The sequence below is a fragment of the Piliocolobus tephrosceles genome, chromosome 13 (assembly GCF_002776525.5).
Source record: "Piliocolobus tephrosceles isolate RC106 chromosome 13, ASM277652v3, whole genome shotgun sequence".
NCBI lineage: Eukaryota > Metazoa > Chordata > Mammalia > Primates > Cercopithecidae > Piliocolobus > Piliocolobus tephrosceles.
The window spans coordinates 52,871,989-52,891,679 of record NC_045446.1 but is presented as its reverse complement, the minus strand read 5'-3'; positions in this window follow the sequence as shown (position 1 = coordinate 52,891,679).

Below are 19,691 nucleotides of genomic sequence, written 5' to 3'. Positions count from 1 at the left end.
CATGGGACCAGGCTTCACCCACATGGGACCAGGCTTCACCCACATGGGACCAGGCTTTACTCACATGGAACCAGGCTTCACCCACATGGGATCAGGCCTCACTCACATGGTAATCAGGCTTCACCCACATGGGATCAGGTTTCACTCACATGGGATCAGGCTTCACTCACATGCGATCAGGATTCACCCACATGGTAATCAAGCTTCACCCACATGGGATCAGGCTTCACCCACATGGTAATCAGGCTTCACCCACATGGGATCAGGCTTCACTCACATGGGATCAGGCCTCAGTTACATGGGAATCACTGTAGGATCAGGTTTCACCCACATGGGGTCAGGTGTGGCTCACATGACAATCAGAGTTTGCAGTGTTTCTGCTTCTGCTGCCCCATGACTATCTCGAGAGGTCCCTTGAGTGATGCAGGGATTCCTAAATGAGCACAGAGCCATTGGTCATCCCTAACTTCCATAGAACACTCTGTCTATCTGATAGGCTCTAGGTCCCTGGCTTTCCCTTTAGCTCCCTACTTGGACTGGAGCCCCACTAACCAGGGCTCTGCCCTCTTCTCTTTGCTCCCTCCAGCTCAGCGCCAGCCTTGGCGTCAGCTCCCCCACTGACAATGATGGTGAGATTCTTGAGATTCATGCCACTCTCTCAATCCTCTACCTTCTGTGCTGGACTGGGTCAGAACTACCTTGTCCTCCAGAATTGGGGATTTGGACAACTGAGCACTCCTGCTTTTATTATAGGTGCCCAAGCATCTCTCTGCCAGCCTGTGCTTCCCACCTCCTGCAGTGCCAGGAACCAGGATGCTTTATGGCTGGCCTCATCTCACATTGCATTCATTCATTCAACAAATCTTTATTATATGCCACTGTACACCACGCACATTTTCTACCAAACTGTAAACATCCTAAAATAACTACATACATATCAAGTTCTGTGTTTCTACTGTGATATGGATGGCAAGTTCTTGAAATTTTATGAATTTGTTACTATAAACCGGATATAGTTCAGTCCTCTTTCTGGAATAAATGCACTTCTAGGCAGTTACCACTATGGCACTCTATCCCATCCCACTGATTGTATAATAAAAATCAACAAGTATTAAGTACTCTTCAAGTTTGGTCCAAGAGGCATACATGTGTTCATTTAAATCCCCACAAGAACAACCCTATAAGTACCATTGTTATCGCCATTTTATAAGTGATGATCTGGGGTTAAATGAGTCACCTGAGTTCACACAGACTGGAAGGAACAGAGCCAGGATCCAAATCCAGACATCTGACCTCAGGGCCTACACTCCTTTTTTTTTTTTTTTTTTTTTTTGAGATTGAGTCTCACTCTGTCACCAGCCTGTGTGCAGTGGTGTAATCTCAGCTCACTGCAACCTCCGCCTCCCGGGTTCAAGTGATTCTCCTGCCTCAGCCTCCCAAGTAGCTGGGACTACAGGCACCCGCCACTACGCCCTGCTAGTTTTTGTATTTTTAGTAAAGATGGGGTTTTACCATGTTGGCCAGGATGGTCTCTATCTCCTGACCTTGTGATCCCCCTGCCTCGGCTTCCCAAAGTGCTGAGATTACAGGTGTGAGCCACCGTGCCCAGCCTAGATTCTTATAAGGAGCATGTAACCTAGAGTGGTACTGGTCTCTGGCCTGGGAGTCAGAGACCCCTGGTTTAAACCGCTCAGTTTTTGGACTTTGTTATAGCAGCCCTGGAAAACTAATATGGTTATTTTCAATCAAACTGCCATTCTGTTGCCACCTTCCCCTGTTCTGGATGTGCCTTGTAACACCTATAGAAGACAAGTCTGTGGTCATGGCTCTATGTTCACCACCTCAACTGCTCCAGAGTGGTCAGCAGACCTTTGGGAAGTCATAAAAATAGTATTTTTTGATATTTTCAGTACTTTATATACATTTCATTAGATAAACCCTCACAACAACTGTCTGAGAAAGATACTATTATTTTCCCCATTTTATACCTGAGAAAATTGAGGCACAGATACGTTTAGTAACTTATCTCACATCTATGAAGTGGTACAGTGAGGAGATGAATAGGTCCAGACACTTTGACCCCAGAGTCCTTGACCTTCACTGTCACAGTGAGCTCTTAGTAGCCCCCATGCAGAGAAGCTTAGAGATGACTGGGGTTGAAGGAATAGTAAGTCTGAATGGCCACCCCTCATCAGTAGGACTTTTGGCAGCAGGATGAAGCTGAAATCTCAATGCCGGGAGGCGGAGGTTGCGGTGACCAGAGATCACGCCACTGCACTCCAGCCTCAGCAACAGAGCAAGACTCTGTCTCAAAAAAAAAAAAAAGAATCTAATGCCTGATGATCTGTCTCTGTCTCCCATCACCCTTAGAAGGAACCATATCGTTGCAGGAAAACAAACTCAGGGCTCCCACTGATTCTACATTATGGTGAGTTATATAATAATATAAATAAAGTGCATAATAAATGTACCGTGCTTGAATCATCTTGAAACCATTCCCCTGCAACCCCTCAACCCTCATGAAAAAATTGTCTTCCACAAAGTCAGTCCCTGGTGCCAAAGAGGTTGGAACTGCTGGTTTAAACAACAGAAATTCATTGTCCACAGTTTGGAGGCTGAAAGTCTAACGTTAGGGTATCAGCAGGTGAGTTCCTTCTCAGGGCTGTGGGGATCTGTTCTAGGCCTGTGTCCTTGGCATGGATAGCACCTTCTCCCTACGTCTCTCCACGTTGTCTTCCCTTCACTCACGTCTCTGTGTCCAAATTTCTCCTTTTTATAAAAACACCAGTCATATTGAATTAGGCTCCACCAGAATGACCTAATTTTAACTTGATTACCTCTGTAAAGATCCTATCTCCAAATAAAGTCACTCTCCAAGTAGGGTACTGGGGGTGAGGACTTGAACACAGGAATTGTCAGGTGATGCAATTCAATTCACAACAATGACTAATGAAAAGGGTTACCATTCATTCGGCAGCTAACACATGTCAAGGGTATAACTATGACTGTTTTAGCACCCACAGCACATCTTCAGGTTATCTACTAAGAAAGTGGAGGTTCAGAGCATTTAAACGACTTTCGAAGATTATTATACAGCTAGCAACTGGCAGAGCCAGGATTTGGATCAGAACTGTCTTATCAAGCCCATGTTCTCTAAATGTCATTTAACAGTGTCCTTTTAGTTGGTTCCAACTAGCCAGTGACAGGATCGTTCCTGTGAAGGTGCCCATCTCTGGAGCTCCTCTGTTCACATGCAGATCCACTTGGACTCCAGAAAATCACTGACTCTCAAAGCAGGCAGGACCCTTTAATGTCATCCTTTCCACCCCCTACTTTACAGATGAGGAAACAGAGTCCCTAGGAGACTAGTTCCTTGCAGGAGGTCACACAGGAGGTGGGGATGTTCTAAATCTGCTCTCGACCCAACACTGCCTCTGCTGGAAGAAATTTTGAACTTTGCTGGTGGATCTAATTTATTTGGCCAATGGTTTCACAGATTTAAGCCCTTTACACAAAATCGTGAGATTAATCATTATTAATCAAACACAGTCTGACACCGTATGAAATAGCCAAGGGGTAGGTCTGTTATGCAAGCATCCTGCAGCCTTAATTACTGAATGGTTGGAATGATGGTCGGCCCCTCACATTTATCACAAGAAACATTCAACTTCTTAGATAACTCATTTTCTATGCCAATGCTTTGAACAGTAAGAAATAAAGGAAACAGCAATCTGTCCTTGTCACAGGAATTGTTATCTAGAAAAGGAGGAACACATCAAATGTCCACATCCACTCTTCAGGATGCACATGCAGCATTGCTCCCTAATAGGATCCATCTTCTCTCAGTTACCAGCTCTGGGGCACAGCCACCTTGTTGAGTGTCTGGAGCAAATGTTCCCTGCCATGTGACAGACATATGGCATTCTGCTTTCTCTGTCCCAGAACAGAGACCAAGTTTCTCAGGATCATTAGGCAAATGTTAACAGAACTGAGACAGCAACATGACCACACGACCACAAGGCTTGCAGCATCTGGTGTGAATCCATGAAAAGACCAAGACCTCCTTGCTGATTCAGCTCTGCTTCTTAGAAACTGTACTGCCTGGGGTAGATTCCTTCCGCTTCTGGAACTCCATTTCCTCATCTTCACCATGGGGGAAAGGGTTGCCTACATCATAGGTTGTCAGGATTCAATAAGATGATGGCTAAGAAAGTACACAGTGCAGTAGCTGGTACAGAGTAGGGGCTTAAGTATTTTTTAATTAAAAATGTATGGCAAATAATTTTCTTCCCTCTAAAGCTGATCTGCAGTAATCTGTTCTTCCCTTATTCATATGCAAATAAGGAAGGAAGGAGTTGTAAATATTATGGGCCTAACTTGGCCCATCTATGTTCTAATGCTGCCACCTGCTGGACAGCCAACATCCCACACAGGTATTTCAAGGGGATGCCCCCATACGAATGGGAGACAATCTCAGATACATCTAGGCAAATCCTTCCCTGACACACTCCCTCTGGCCTCCATCCTTCAGATCTAGACCTAGTGCACCCCTGACTTATTAGATCCTGGGGTTGACTCACAACCTAATTTCCTTGGCAGGAGGTATTTTTCAAACAGTGTGACATATGCCTAATAGATCACAGCTCCCAGCATTGGGAACATGAGGTCAGCTATGGGCTGTTGCCTTGGGAGTCTGAAACGAACATGCAGCCTGAGACATGTTTTGTTCAAACTACATCATATTAGCCCACACTGTGTTTAATACAATTCAAATTACCCACCAGCACATAAATATCAAATTTCACCTAAAAATGTGGATATTTTCAGCATGTTGTAAAATCTAAAGACATGGCAACACATGATCTGCATTCCTTCATGACAGCAGTTAGCCAGAGCAAATGCTCCTTTCAGCCTGAGCATGGCCTCCCCAGTGTGACACACTCCCTACCACTCCCTTTCAGCTCTTTCACTTGACCTGCTTCACTTAGGCTACTCTGCCCTGGCCCTGGTGCCACAAAAATTGTTGTCTCCCTAAACCAAAGCACAAAGCGTTGCATAGACTAGGGTGGCTAAATAGAGTAGCATGAGTGAATAAAAGAATGATTTACATCTTCAAGTAATAATGTTAATAATTAGTAATTACCAAGCACTTACTTAGCTTGTGCCAGGCACAGAGGAAAGCACTTTGACTCTAACTTTTTGACCCCAAAGATATTTTCATTCCATGGTACATTTAAATCTCACATTTCTGCTCTTCTCATTTGCTTTGTTCTCTGTGCCAGGAAATATAACATCCCTAACTCATCCAATTCTTAACAAATATTACTTGCAGAAAGAATCTGTTCAAAGTAAAACTAGCAATGGCAAAAGCTTCAAACGGTAAAAATTTGTTATTGACCCCCCCCAAAAAAAAAAGACAAAAAGAATCCCAATCCCATTTCTTAGGTAATATTGAAAATAGAAATTTTGAACTAAAATTTTTCATATAAAAGAATAGGATTTTTAATCCCAGCACTTTGGGAGGCTGAGGCAGGTGGGTCACTTGAGCCCAGGAGTTCGAGACTAGCCCGGGGAACATGAGGCAACCCTGTCTCTATTAAAAATACAAAAATCAGCCAGGCGCGGTAGTGCACACCTGTAGTACCAGCTATTTGGGAGGCTGAGGCAGGAGAATCGCTTGAGCCCAGGAGGTGGAGGTTGCAGTGAGCCAAGATCATACCACTACATTCTAGCCTGGGCAACAGAGCAAGACTACGTCTAAAAAAAATGAAATTTTCTTTACAAAATTTTTATCTGTCAGTTTTACCCAGGAGAACTGTACTTGCTAATAACAATGGCCAAGAAGAAAACTCACAATAGTAAAAGTAATAATTAAGATAAGAAAAAACGCTAAGTACTGAGCCTTAAGAAAATGTATATGGAAAAAATTGACCTCAGTAGAAACAACTTCAGTAGAATAAAACTTTAAATTGGGAAAAATAAGAAATCACTTAAACATGTTGTATAGAAAATTGTTCAATAAGTCATATTGGGTCTATAATTCTTCCCTTCCCCCCTATATCACAGAAAATCCATGTCAATAGCCTAGCATGTATCCTTCCATATATTTCTCCATATTTATATAATCTCTCATACTCATGTTCATATTGAGGGATACTTTTCATTGATTGTCTCACAAAAATCTACTCATACTATGCACACTTCCTGATATCTTGTTTTTCTCACTGAATCTCATAGAAATCTCTTTCAATCAGACAGGGTTTATGTATAGAAAAGAAAGTCTATGAAAAGGATTGCTAGGTGGAAGGAAAGATACATTCTGTTTTTAAAAGAAGTTGTCAGATTACTTTCCAAAAGGACTGAAAGAATTTACATTTCCTTGGGCAAAATTATGCAAGGATCTTTTCCCTACATCTTACCAGCAGGCGGCATGACGGCTGCTTCCCACTAGTCTGACAGGGTAATAATCTGCGTATTATTTTACTCTGTGTTCTCTAACTTCTAATAAATTTGAGCAACGTTTCCTATGTTTGTTGACAACTGAATTTGCGTTTCCACAAAGTGCCTATTGATAATACTTGGCTATTTTTTATTGGGATATTTGTCTTTTGCTTGCCATTTGTAAGAGTTCATGGTATATTTTCTTTTTTTTATTATTGTTAAAGTTCTAGGTTACACGTACACAGCGTGCAGGTTTGTTGCATATGTATACTTGTGCCATGTTGGTGCCCTGAACCCATTAACTCGTCATTTACATTAGGTATATCTCCTAATGCTATCCCTCCCCTCTCCTCCCTCTCTACAATAGGCCCTGGTGTGTGATGTTCCCCTTCCTGTCCAAGTGATCTCATTGTTCAATTCCCACCTATGAGTGAGAACATACGGTGTTTGGTTTTCTGTTCTTGCAATAGTTTGCTCAGAATGATGGTTTCCAGCTGCATCCATGTCCCTACAAAGGACATGAACTCATCCTTTTTTAGGGCTGCATAGTATTCCATGGTGTATATGTGCCACATTTTCTCAATTCAGTCTGTCACTGATGGACATTTGGGTTGATTCCAAGTCTTTGCTATTGCGAATAGTGCCACAATGAACATACGTGTGCATGTGTCTTTATAGCAGCATGATTTGTAATCCTTTGGATATATACCCAGTAATGGGATGGCTGGGTCAAATGGTATTTCCAGTTCTAGATCGTTGAGGAATCACCACACTGTTTTCCACAATGGTTGAACTAGTTTACGGTCCCACCAACAGTGTAGAAGTGTTCCTATTTCTCCACATCCTCTCCAGCACCTGTTGTTTCCTGATTTTTTAATGATTGCCATTCTAACTGGTGTGAGATGGTATCTCATTGTGGTTTTGATTTGCATTTCTCTGATGGCCAGTGATGATGAGCATTTTTTCATGTGTCTGTTGGCTGTATGAATGTCTTCTTTTGAGAAGTGTCTGTTCATATCCTTTGCCCACTTTTTGATGGGGTTGTTTGTTTTTTTCTTGTAAATTTGATTGAGTTCTTTGTAGGTTCTGGATATTAGCCCTTTGTCAGATGAGTAGATTGCAAAAATTTTCTCCCATTCTGTAGGTTGCCTGTTCACTCTGATGGCAGTTTCTTTTGCTGTGCAGAAGCTCTTTAGTTTAATTAGATCCCATTTGTCAATTTTGGCTTTTGCTGCCGTTGCTTTTGGTGTTTTAGACATGAAGTCCTTGCCCATGCCTATGTTCTGAATGGTATTATCTAGGTTTTCTTCTATGGTTTTTACGGTTTTAGGTCTAACATTTAAGTTGCCAATCCATCTTGAATTAATTTTCGTATAAGGAGTAAGGAAAGGATCCAGTTTCAGCTTTCTCCTTATGGCTAGCCAATTTTCCCAGCACCATGTATTAAATAGGGAATCCTTTCCCCATTTCTTGTTTCTCTCAGGTTTGTCAAAGATCAGATGGCTGTAGATGTGTGGTATTATTTCTGAGGGCTCTGTTCTGTTCCATTTGTCTACATCTCTGTTTTGGTACCAGTACCATGCTGTTTTGGTTACTGTAACCTTGTAGTATAGTTTGAAGTCAGGTGGCGTGATGCCTCCAGCTTTGTTCTTTTGGCTTAGGATTGTCTTGGCAATGCGGGGTCTTTTTTGGTTCCATATGAACTTTAAAGCAGTTTTTTCCAATTCTGTGAAGAACGCCATTGGTAGCTTAATGGGGATGGCATTGAATCTATAAATTAACTTGGGCAGTTTGGCCATTTTCATAATATTGATTCTTCCTATCCATGAGCATGGTATGTTCTTCCATTTGTTTGTGTCCTCTTTGATTTCACTGAGCAGTAGTTTGTAGTTCTCCTTGAAGAGGTCCTTTACATGCTGAGACTTTGCTGAAGTTGCTTATCAGCTTAAGGAGATTTTGGGCTAAGATGATGGGGTTTTCTAAATATACAATCATGTCATCTACAAACAGGGACAAATTGACTTCTTTTCCTAACGGAATACCCTTTCTTTCTCTCTCTTGCCTGATTGCCCTAGCCAGAACTTCCAACACTATGTTGAATAGGAGCGGTGAGAGAGGGCATCCCTGTCTTGTGCCAGTTTTCAAAGGGAACGCCTCCAATTTTTGCCCATTCAGTACGATACTGGCTGTGGGTTTCTCATAAATACCTCTTATTATTTTGAGATATGTTCCATCAATACCGAACTTATTGAGAGTTTTTAGCATGAAGGGATGTTGAATTTTGTCAAAGGCCTTTTCTGCATCTATTGAGATAATCATGTGGTTTTTGTCTTTGGTTCTGTTTATATGCTGGATTATGTTTATTGATTTGCGTATGTTGAACCAGCCTTGCACCCCAGGGATGAAGCCCACTTGATCATGGTGGATAAGCTTTTTGATGTGCTGCTGGATTCAGTTTGCCAGTATTTTATTGAGGATTTTTGCATCAATGTTCATCAGGGATATTGGTCTAAAATTCTCTTTTTTTGTTGTGTCTCTGCCAGGCTGTGTGATTTTGTACATGTCACTTAACCACTCAGCCTCAATTTCTCAAATGTTAAAATGGGAAAAGCAAAAAGTATCAACCTCATATAACTGCTGTGAAAATTAAGAAAGGAAGGCAGGACATTTCAGTGTAAATGCTCAGTAAGTGTTGGCTAAGATGGTATTAACAACAAATAGTTCCAGGACTGCAGTCACTGCCAGCAAAATTGCAAGAGCCCCAGTCCTCTATCCCTTCTGTTTGTTCAGGAAGTACCCAAGGAGGCAGATTTAAGTCTCATTGTTTCCCCAAGGAAACACTCCCTAGCTTGAGTCACACACAGCCCAAAGCCCCCCGCCTGGCTTAGGCTGATGCCACCAAAGCATGGAGCCCTCCATTCTGAAGGGGCGTGGATTATGTCAGACACCACCTGGCTGTCTACAGCATCTAGAATGCAGCCCCAGCACAGCTAGCAGCGCCTGGCGTGGGACACTCTGGGCCAGGTGTGGGATATAATCTCCCGGTGTGACATTTGCTAAGACCCTTGGTAAAGTGCAGTATTAGGGTGGGAGTTACCTGATTTTCCAAGTGTTGTGTGTCTCAGTTTCCCTTGGCTAGGAAAAGGAATTCCCTTCCCCCTTGCACTTCCCAGGTGAGGCGATGCCTCATCCTGCTTCAGCTCTCGCTGGTCGGGCTGCACCCACTGACGAGCACCAACTGTCCAACACGCCCCAGTGAGATGAACCTGGTACCTCAGTTGAAAATGCAGAAATCACCGGTCTTCTGTGTCGCTCACTCTGGGAGCTGGAGGCTGGAGCTGTTCTTATTTGGCCATCTTGGGCGCCCCTCGGATATATTTTCATTACACATATTCTACCTGTCACCTGCAGTATAGTTATTCTTTTCAAATCACTTGTTTGTCTATTGTCTGCCTATGATATCTTTGCAATACAGGGGTGTGAATTTTTATATGGTTAAATGTGATTAACCTCTTGTTAAAAGAGTTTTCCCCCATCATCTTGCATTCTTAGAAAATCTAGGAAAGTAGTCCCCCAGATTATCCTGCAAGATATTATTGGTTAATATTTTGTATTTAGTTTATATGTCTCTATTTAACTTATTTTTAATATGCATAACATATGAGTCCAAATTTTTCTTCCAAGTAGACAGCCAGTTGTGCCAGTATCATTTCTTATAGAAACATCCTTTCCCACTGAACTTAATACCAAGATGCTTATATATTCCAGAGTCTATTTCCAGAGTCTTTATTTTCTTCTACTGATCTAGTTACTTGTTCCTATGCCAATACAATATTTAATTTATTAGTATGCTCTGAAACCTTGTAAACTCTCACTAGTCTTTTTATCATATTTTGGGGGGCCATCTGTGGGCATTTGTTCTTCTATATAAATTTTAAGATCATTTTATCAAATCCCCCCACACCAAAGCCACTGGGATCCTAATAAGAACTACATAAAACATATATATATATATTAATTTTGGAAGAATTGGCAATTTTTAATAATGCCTTCCTATCCAAAATATAATGTTTCTATTGTTTATATCCTGGTTTACGTCCTTCTATAAGACATATAACTTCTAATGAATTATCTGCTTCATGTAAGTCCTATGTCTTTCTTGTTAAATTTCTGTTCTATAATTTTGTTGTTACTAATTGAATACTTGTTAACATTTCCATTTGTAGCTTTTTTAATAATAGATAAAATTAGTGATTTTTATATATTTATCCTGCATCTATACACCTAGCTAAATTTTGTTTACTTCTAGGAGGTTTTTGCTATAGTGTCCTGGATTTTCTATATATATAACCACATGGCCAGGAAAAAAAGATTATTTTTCTCCTCTTTATCTCAGGATTTTGACCAGTTGGATTATTTATTTATTATATTTGCAAGGACCTCCAAGGTAATGTTAACTAATAACAGCAAGAGCAGGCCTTCCTGTCAAGTTCTTGGTTTAATTTGATTTTACCATTTCACCATTTAGGATATTTGCTATTAATTTTTGGTAAATAATACTTGTTTTATTGAGAGTTTTTATTATGAAGAGTTGCTATATTTAAGCAAATATCTTTTTAAATTTATATGCTGACTTTTCTCCTTTAACCTGTTAACCTTGTTGATTAATAAATTATGCTGGTCGAGGCCAGGTGCAGTGGCTCACACCTGTCATACCAGCATTTTGGGAGGCTGAGGCAGGCGGATCACTTGAGGCCAGGAGTTCAAAACCAACCGGGACAACATGGTGAAATCCTGTCCCTGCTAAAAATACAAAAATTAGCCAGCCGTGGTGGCACGTGCCTGTAATTCCAGCTACTCGGGAGGCTGAGACACAAAAAAGCCTTGACCTGGAAGGCCAAGGTGACAGTGGGCTGAGATGATGCCACTGCACTCCAGCCGGGCAATACAGAGAGACTCTGTCTCAAAAACTAAATAAATAAATAAATAAAGTTGGTCAATTTCCTAATATGAAACTATATTTGCATTCTTGAAGTAAACTATTCTTGTTATAATACTTATTAGATACATTACTAGGATCTACTTGGTAACATTTAACTTAGTAATTTTACATTTATAATAACATGTGATCATTGTCTATGATCCAGATAGTGCATAAAACATTTGAATTACCTGTTCTTTAAAAATGAGACGAAATTCACTTGTATATCTGTCTGGTCCTGTTGTTTTCTTCAATTACAGCTTTGTAATGACTTTTCTAACATCTTGTGTAGTAATTAGTAGTCACATTTTTCACTTCAGCTTACTCCTTCTGGAGATGTATTTTTTGCTGCGAAATCAACTATTGTATCTGTTTTCAAATGTATAGCCATAACGATGCATGTAATACTTCTTACAATTATTTTAATCTCTATCATTTCTAATTTTATAGTTTGCTCTTTTTTCTTTAATCATAGAACCAGTGTTGAAGTCTAGTCTTTCTGCTTCCAGCCCTCACACCACTTCCTCACACCACTGCTTCCTCATACCACTGCTCCATACCACAACCCTGGAGGCTAATTAAGGCTGAATCAAAATAATTTTGACTGATTTGATGTAAAAGACTTAGTCAATTGAAGAAATCAGATTTTTACAAAGTTCAAATTATTCTTATTTTTACTTTTTAAAAAAAGGTGCCTTGGCATAAGTAGAATCAGCAATAAGACATATCCACGCTTGGCAAAATCTTGGGAAATCTGAGTTTTTATTTAACAAGAAGATTCATTGTTTTCTTGATCCTAAAACTGGTTTTTGCCCAGCACCAATCATTTCCATGGAGGAAACAAAATCTATCTGAATCTGAATGTTATTTAATTCTTGAAAATGGTATTCAAACTAACATGAGATTTTATTCAGTTTAATAAAATACTACCTAATTAGGAAGAAGCTTTACTACTATCTCTAGGGATGTATTAATATCAGTAAGAAGAACATATGCTTGAAAATTGTATATACATTTATAATTTTGTTCCCTTCTGAGTATAAAAGACTATTTAATCAAGATTATTACTATCGTTAAAGCTTTTTCTCAAGGGAAATGGTCTTCATTCTAAGCTATGTATCTTCTATGGAAAAAAAAATTCGTTAAAAAAAAAACCCTGAAATTCTACAAGTACATATCCTCTGGTTGTACCCTAAGGAGGACTCCCTTCCTCCCTCCCTCATTATATTTCTATTGTACAATATCAACCAGGATTGCTTGCATGTCCTTGCTTGCGTGCTCTGTGATGATTTTTAACAATTTTTTTAATGAGCAAAGTGGAGAGATAAACCAATTCTTCACATAATTTATACCAAGAAAAAAAAAAGAAGATGACAAAAGAATACAGAGCCTAATAGGAGGGTGCAGAAAAGTCCACCTGCTGCAATCCAGACAAGGATACAGATGACTGCTCATCCATCCATTTTGCTTTGTCCTCAGTCTGAATGTCTTCTCTTCCCCTATGGTGAGTGTATTTCCATTTGTCCCATGCTCTTCTATTTCCCTTCTATTTCAGGGTTCCACTTTCTTACTTCCCTTGCCCTGTGTATAATCTAGCCTCTGCTGACACCATCCTCCCAAAGACCACCTTCCCAGTTACGGACAGAACTGTGTCACAGTTGCAAAAACATTATATCTGTCTTAACTAATTATATAATTATTATATAATTACTATAGAACCTGCATTGAATGCTAGTCTTTTCTGCCTCCAGCCCTAGTCCTCATGCCACTGCTCCTATATCACACCCCTGGAGGCTAATTAAGCCTGAATCTATAAATGGAAATCATTTTGACTGATTTGATTTAAAAGACTTAAGTCCTGGAACTTAATTTTTTTAAAAAAAGGCAAAATGACGGGGGGACTCATATGATATCAATCTTCAATCTCGTCTAAGTACATTCAAAAGCACTCCAGAAGCATCAGTATACACATATCACAACATTCTTCATTCATTGTTGAGTCCAATTGTTGTTGAATATTTTGTTTTTGCCAAATAGCTACCTTTGAGGAATTTACAACCTAGTAGCCACAAACTACAAATTTCCCTAGTTATAAATCATTCTGGTTATTGGATTTTTAATAATGTCATACCGAGCAGGTACAAAAGAAAGTTTTATATAAATTATGAAACATAACAATGAAATAAATATCCTATGAATCTACCACCTAGCCTAAGAACTAGAATATTCCCAATGCCCATGAATTAACCTGCAAGCCCCTTTATTATCCCCTCATCTGCCTCTTTCCACATCCCCACCAGAACTAATCAATCTCCTGAAATTTTGTGTTTATCTTTCCTTTGCTTTTCTTATAGTGTTATTCCATATACATGCATTCCTAAACACTAAATTAAGCTTTGCTTTTTTCAAACTTTTTTTAAATGGCATTGTGCTGTATGGAGTCTTTTGGGATCTGCTTTTCTTCCTCAGTATTAAGTCTCAAGATTTGTTCATGCTGTAGCTGTGTTGCTGTGATTTGTTCATCTTCACTATTGTATAATATTTCATTTTATTTATCTAGTTTCATGATGATGGACATTTGGGATGTTGCCATTATTTTTCTATTACAAATAGCACTGTTAGGAACATTTTTTGCACATGTGTGGTGTTTATAAACAAGAGTTTCTCTAGGATATACCTAGAAAGAGAAATGCTGGGTCCTGGAGTATATTCATTTCCAAAATGGCTATATCAATTTATAGTTCCCTCAGCAAGGTATAGTTTTCCATTGATCTATATTTGCTCCAATAGTTAATATCAGCAGATTTATCTTTTAAATTTTGTGGATTTAGTGAATGTGTAATGTTATATCATTGCTATTTTAATTTGCATTTCCTTGATTATCAATAAAATTTAGCACATTATCATAAAAAATAAAAAGACTCAGTCAATTGAAGAAATCAGATTTTTACAAAAATCTGTGTATAATCTGACCACAGATCTGTGTATAATCTGACCCTAGGTATAATTTGACCACAGATTATAATCTGTGTACAATCTGATCTGCAAAGATGCCAGCAAACCACCAGAAGCCTGGTCTGCAAAGATGCCGGCAAATCACCAGAAGCAAGATGAGGGGCATGGAACAGATCCTTCCCACCCAGTTCTTGAAATTACCACCTAATGCTGCAAAACTATAGTGCATTGATCCTTTTCTCCTGTTTCTTCTTATCTTCTCTGACTTGTTTTCCTCCACCCCCCAAAAATGTCAGAGTCCTCAATTTTCTATCTAAAATCATGTTCTATCTAAAATTATAATAATAATATAATTATTATATAATTAGTTAAGACAAGGTCACACTGGAGCAGGGCAGGCTCCTATTCCAATATGATCAGTATCTTTATAAAGAGGGGAAATTTGAACAAAGATATCCACACAGGGAAAATGCCATGTGAACATGAAGACAGAGACTGAGACGATGCACCTATAAGCCAAAGATGCTGGCAAACCACCAGAAGTGAGGTGAGGGGCATGGAACAGATCCTTCCCTCACAGCCCTCACAAGGAACCAATCTTGGGACACCTTGAGCTCAGACTTCCAGCCTTCAGAACTGGAAGACAATAAATTTCTGCTGTTTAACCTGTCTCATTTGTGGTACTTTGTTACAGCAGCCCTAGCAAACTAATATATTCCCATTCCAAATTTGACAGTATTTATATTCATCCACATTAACTTCTCACCTCAATTGATAACAGTGGCTACCAAGTCCTTGAAATTCTCACCTAATGCTGCAAAGCTATAGTTCATTGATCCTCTTCCACTATTTCTATCTTCTCTGACTTCTTTTCCTCCAGCCCCCAAAAATGTCAGTGCCCTCAATTTTATATCATTGTACTACTAATCATTTTCATTGTACTATTATCTACTAATAATCATTGTTATTATTAGGGGTAATAATTTTTAAAATGGTAGCTTTTATCAAGCAGTCATATGCTGGGCAACCGTCTAAATATTTTGCATATGTCATCTGATTTAATCCTCATAATCCCCTCCAAAGAAAAGGCTATATTGTATCCCTTCTTACAGATGAGAAAACTGATGCTTAAAGAGGTTAAGTAACTTGCCCAAGGTCACACAAAGACTATGTGGCAGAGCTAGGATTCAAACTCAGGTCTGTCTGACTCTGAGAACAAAGCTACTTTCACATTGCCTCTCAATTTTTTCTGCACAGATAAGAGATCTCCCCACCTCCTCTGAAATCTTACCAAATTCCATTCATTTGTCTTTTTCTCAGTGGAACTGATCTCATATTCTATATCTCAAAGTCATTTCCCTTCTGTACTCCAAGCCTGAATTTCTACCTGAACATTCTACAGACATCTCAAACTCCTCTTGACCAAAATGGAACACCTCCCATTTCCTTTCAAACATACTTTGCCTCTGTACCTGCTATAGGTTTCACAATCTTCCCAGCCATCAGTGTTTGGAAATGTCATGGCATTTTTAAATTCATTTCTGTCCATTGCCCCTTATTACAATCAGTTGCCAAGTCATGTTCACGATGAAACACTTATTTAGGTTGCCCGCTCCTCTCCATTCCACCTGCCTGAACTATCCTAATAGTTGCCTACTATCTCTCCACATTGCATCCTTCCTTTCTCCCATCTATCCTATGTCCTATCACTGAATTCTCCTAAAACACTCATCTCATCAGCTTATGTTCATTGCCTAAGAAATCAAATCCAAACTCCTTGCACAGATAGAGGACCTAGTTGGATGTAGCCTCCATCTATCTTCCATGTACCAAACAAAACTTCTGGCAGTTTCACACACACCCAGGTTTTCCTGCCATGGTTCCAACTGGGATGCCCTCTGCAACTCGAATTCTTTAATTTTAGTTCAAATGCTCCCTGCTATAAAATTTTACTGTTGGATATGTCTCCCTCTTCTGAACTCACTTTACATTTTACTTCTACTTGAATCATTATCACTTTCCTCTCTCTAATTCAATTATTTATCTATGAGTCTTTTTTTGTTTTCTTTTCTTTTTTTAAATTTAATTTTATTATACTTTAAGTTCTAGGGTACATGTGCACAATGTGCAGGTTTGTTACATATGTATACATGTGCCATGTTGGTGTGCTGCACCCATTAACTCGTCATTTACATTAGGTATTTATCCTAATGCTATCCCTCTCTCCTCCCCCACCCCATGAGAGGCCCAATGTGTGATGTTGCCCATTCTGTGTCCAAGTGTTCTCATTGTTCAATTCCCACCTATGAGTGAAAATACGCAGTATTTGGTTTTCTGTCCTTGTGATAGTTTGCTCAGAATGATGGTTTTCAGCTTCATCCGTGTCCCTACAAAGGACATGAACTCATCCTTTTGTGTGGCTACATAGTATTCCATGGTGTATATGTGCCACATTTTCTTAATCCAATCTATCATTGATGGATATTTGGGTTGGTTCCAAGTCTTTGGTATTGTCAATAGTGCCGCAATAAACATACGTGTGCATGTGTCTTTATAGTAGCAAGATTTATAATCCTTTGGGTATACAACCAGTAATGGGATGGATGGGTCAAATGGTATTTCTACTTCTAGATCCTTGAGGAATCGCCATGCTGTCTTCCACAATGGTTGAACTAGTTTACAGCCCAATCAACAGTGTAAAAATGTTCCTATTTCTCCACATCCTCTCCAGCACCTGTTGTTTCCTGACTTTTTAATGATCACCATTCTAACTGGTGTAAGATGGTACCTCATTGTGGTTTTGATTTGCATTTCTCTGATGGCCAGTGAAGCTGAGTATTTTTTCATGTGTCTGTTGGCTGCATAAATGTCTTCTTTTGAGAAGTGTCTGTTCATATCCTTTGCTCACTTTTTGATGGGGTTGTTTGATTTTTTCTTGTAAATTTGTTTAAGTTATTTGTAGATTCTGGATATTAGCCCTTTGTCAGATGGGTAGATTGCAAAAATTTTCTCCCATTCTGTAGGTTGCCTGTTCACTCTGATGGTAGTTTCTTTCGCTGTGCAGAAGCTCTTTAGTTTAATTAGCTCCCATTTGACAATTTTGGCTTTTGTTGCCATTGCTTTTAGTGTTTTAGCCATGAAGTCCTTGCCCATGCTTATGTCCTGAATGGTATTGCCTAGGTTTTCTTCTAGGGTTTTTACGGTTTCAGGTCTAATATTTAAGTCTTTAATCCATCTTGAATTAACTTTTATACAAGGTATAAGGAAGGGATCCATTTTCAGCTTTCTACATATGGCTAGCCAGTTTTCCCAGCACCATTTATTAAATAGAGAATCCTTTCCCCATTGTTTGTTTTTGTCAGGTTTGTCAAAGATCAGATGGTTGTAGGTATATAGTGCTATTTCTGAGGTCTCTGTTCTGTTCCATTGGTCTATATCTCTGTTTTGGTACCAATACCATGCTGTTTTGGTTACTGTAACCTTGTAGTATGGTTTGAAGTCAGGTAGTGTGATGCCTCCAACTTTGTTCTTTTTGCTTAGGATTGTCTTGGCAATGTGGGCTCTTTTTTGGTTCCATATGAACTGTAAAGTAGTTTTTTCCAATTCTGTGAAGAAAGTCATTGGTAGCTTGATGGGAATGGCACTGAATCTATAAATTACCTTGGGTAGTATGGCCATTTTCCATTTTCTTTTTTTTTTTTTTATTATACTTTAAGTTCTAGGGTACATGTACATAACGTGCAGGTTTGTTACATATGTATACTTATGCCATGTTGGTGTGCTGCACCCATCAACTCTTCAGCAGCCATCAATTCATCATTTATATCAGGTATAACTCCCCAGTGAATCCCTCTCCCCTCCCCCCTCCCCATGATAGGCCCCAGTGTGTGATGTTCCCCTTCCTGAGTCCAAGTGATCTCATTGTTCAGTTCCCACCTGTGAGTGAGAACATGCGGTGTTTGGTTTTCTGTTCTTGTGATAGTTTGCTAAGAATGATGGTTTCCAGCTGCATCCATGTCCCTACAAAGGACGCAAACTCATCCCTTTTTATGGCTGCATAGTATTCCATGGTGTATATGTGCCACATTTTCTTAATCCAGTCTGTCACAGTGGACATTTGGGTTGATTCCAAGTCTTTGCTATTGTGAATAGTGCCGCAATAAACATACGTGTGCATGTGTCTTTGTAATAGAATAATTTATAATCCTTTGGGTATATACCCAGTAGTGGGATGGCTGGGTCATATGGTACATCTAGTTCTAGATCCTTGAGGAATTGCCATACTGTTTTCCATAATGGTTGAACTAGTATACAGTCCCACCAACAGTATAAAAGTGTTCCTATTTCTCCACATCCTCTCCAACACCTGTTGTTTCCTGATTTTTTAATGATTGCCATTCTAACTGGTGTGAGATAGTATCTCATTGTGGTTTTGATTTGCATTTCTCTGATGGCGAGTGATAATGAGCATTTTTTCATGTGTCTGTTGGCTGTATGAATGTCTTCTTTTGAGAAATGTCTGTTCATATACTTGGCCCACTTTTTGATGGGGTTGTTTGTTTTTTTCTTGTATATTTGTTTGAGTTCCTTGTAGATTCTGGATATTAGCCCTTTGTCAGATGAGTAGATTGCAAAAATTTTCTCCCATTCTGTGGGTTGCCTGTTCACTCTGATGGTAGTTTCTTTTGCTGTGCAGAAGCTCTTTAGTTTAATTAGATCCCATTTGTTAATTTTGGCTTTTGCTGCTGTTGCTTTTGGTGTTTTAGACATGAAGTCCTTGCCCATGCCTATGTCCTGAATGGTACTACCTAGATTTTCTTCTAGGGTTTTTATGGTATTAGGTCTAATATTTAAGTCTCTAATCCATCTTGAATTAATTTTCGTATAAGGAGTAAGGAAAGGATCCAGTTTCAGCTTTCTCCTTATGGCTACCCAATTTTCCCAGCACCATTTATTAAATAGGGAATCCTTTCCCCATTTCTTGTTTCTCTCAGGTTTGTCAAAGATCAGATGGCTGTAGATGTGTGGTATTATTTCTGAGGACTCCGTTCTGTTCCATTGGTCTATATCTCTGTTTTGGTACCAGTACCATGCTGTTTTGGTTACTGTAGCCTTGTAGTATAGTTTGAAGTCAGGTAGCGTGACGCCTCCAGCTTTGTCCTTTTGACTTAGGATTGTCTTGGCAATGCGGGCTCTTTTTTGGTTCCATATGAACTTTAAAGCAGTTTTTTCCAATTCTGTGAAGAAAGTCATTGGTAGCTTGATGGGGATGGCATTGAATCTATAAATAACCTTGGCCATACTGCCCAAGGTT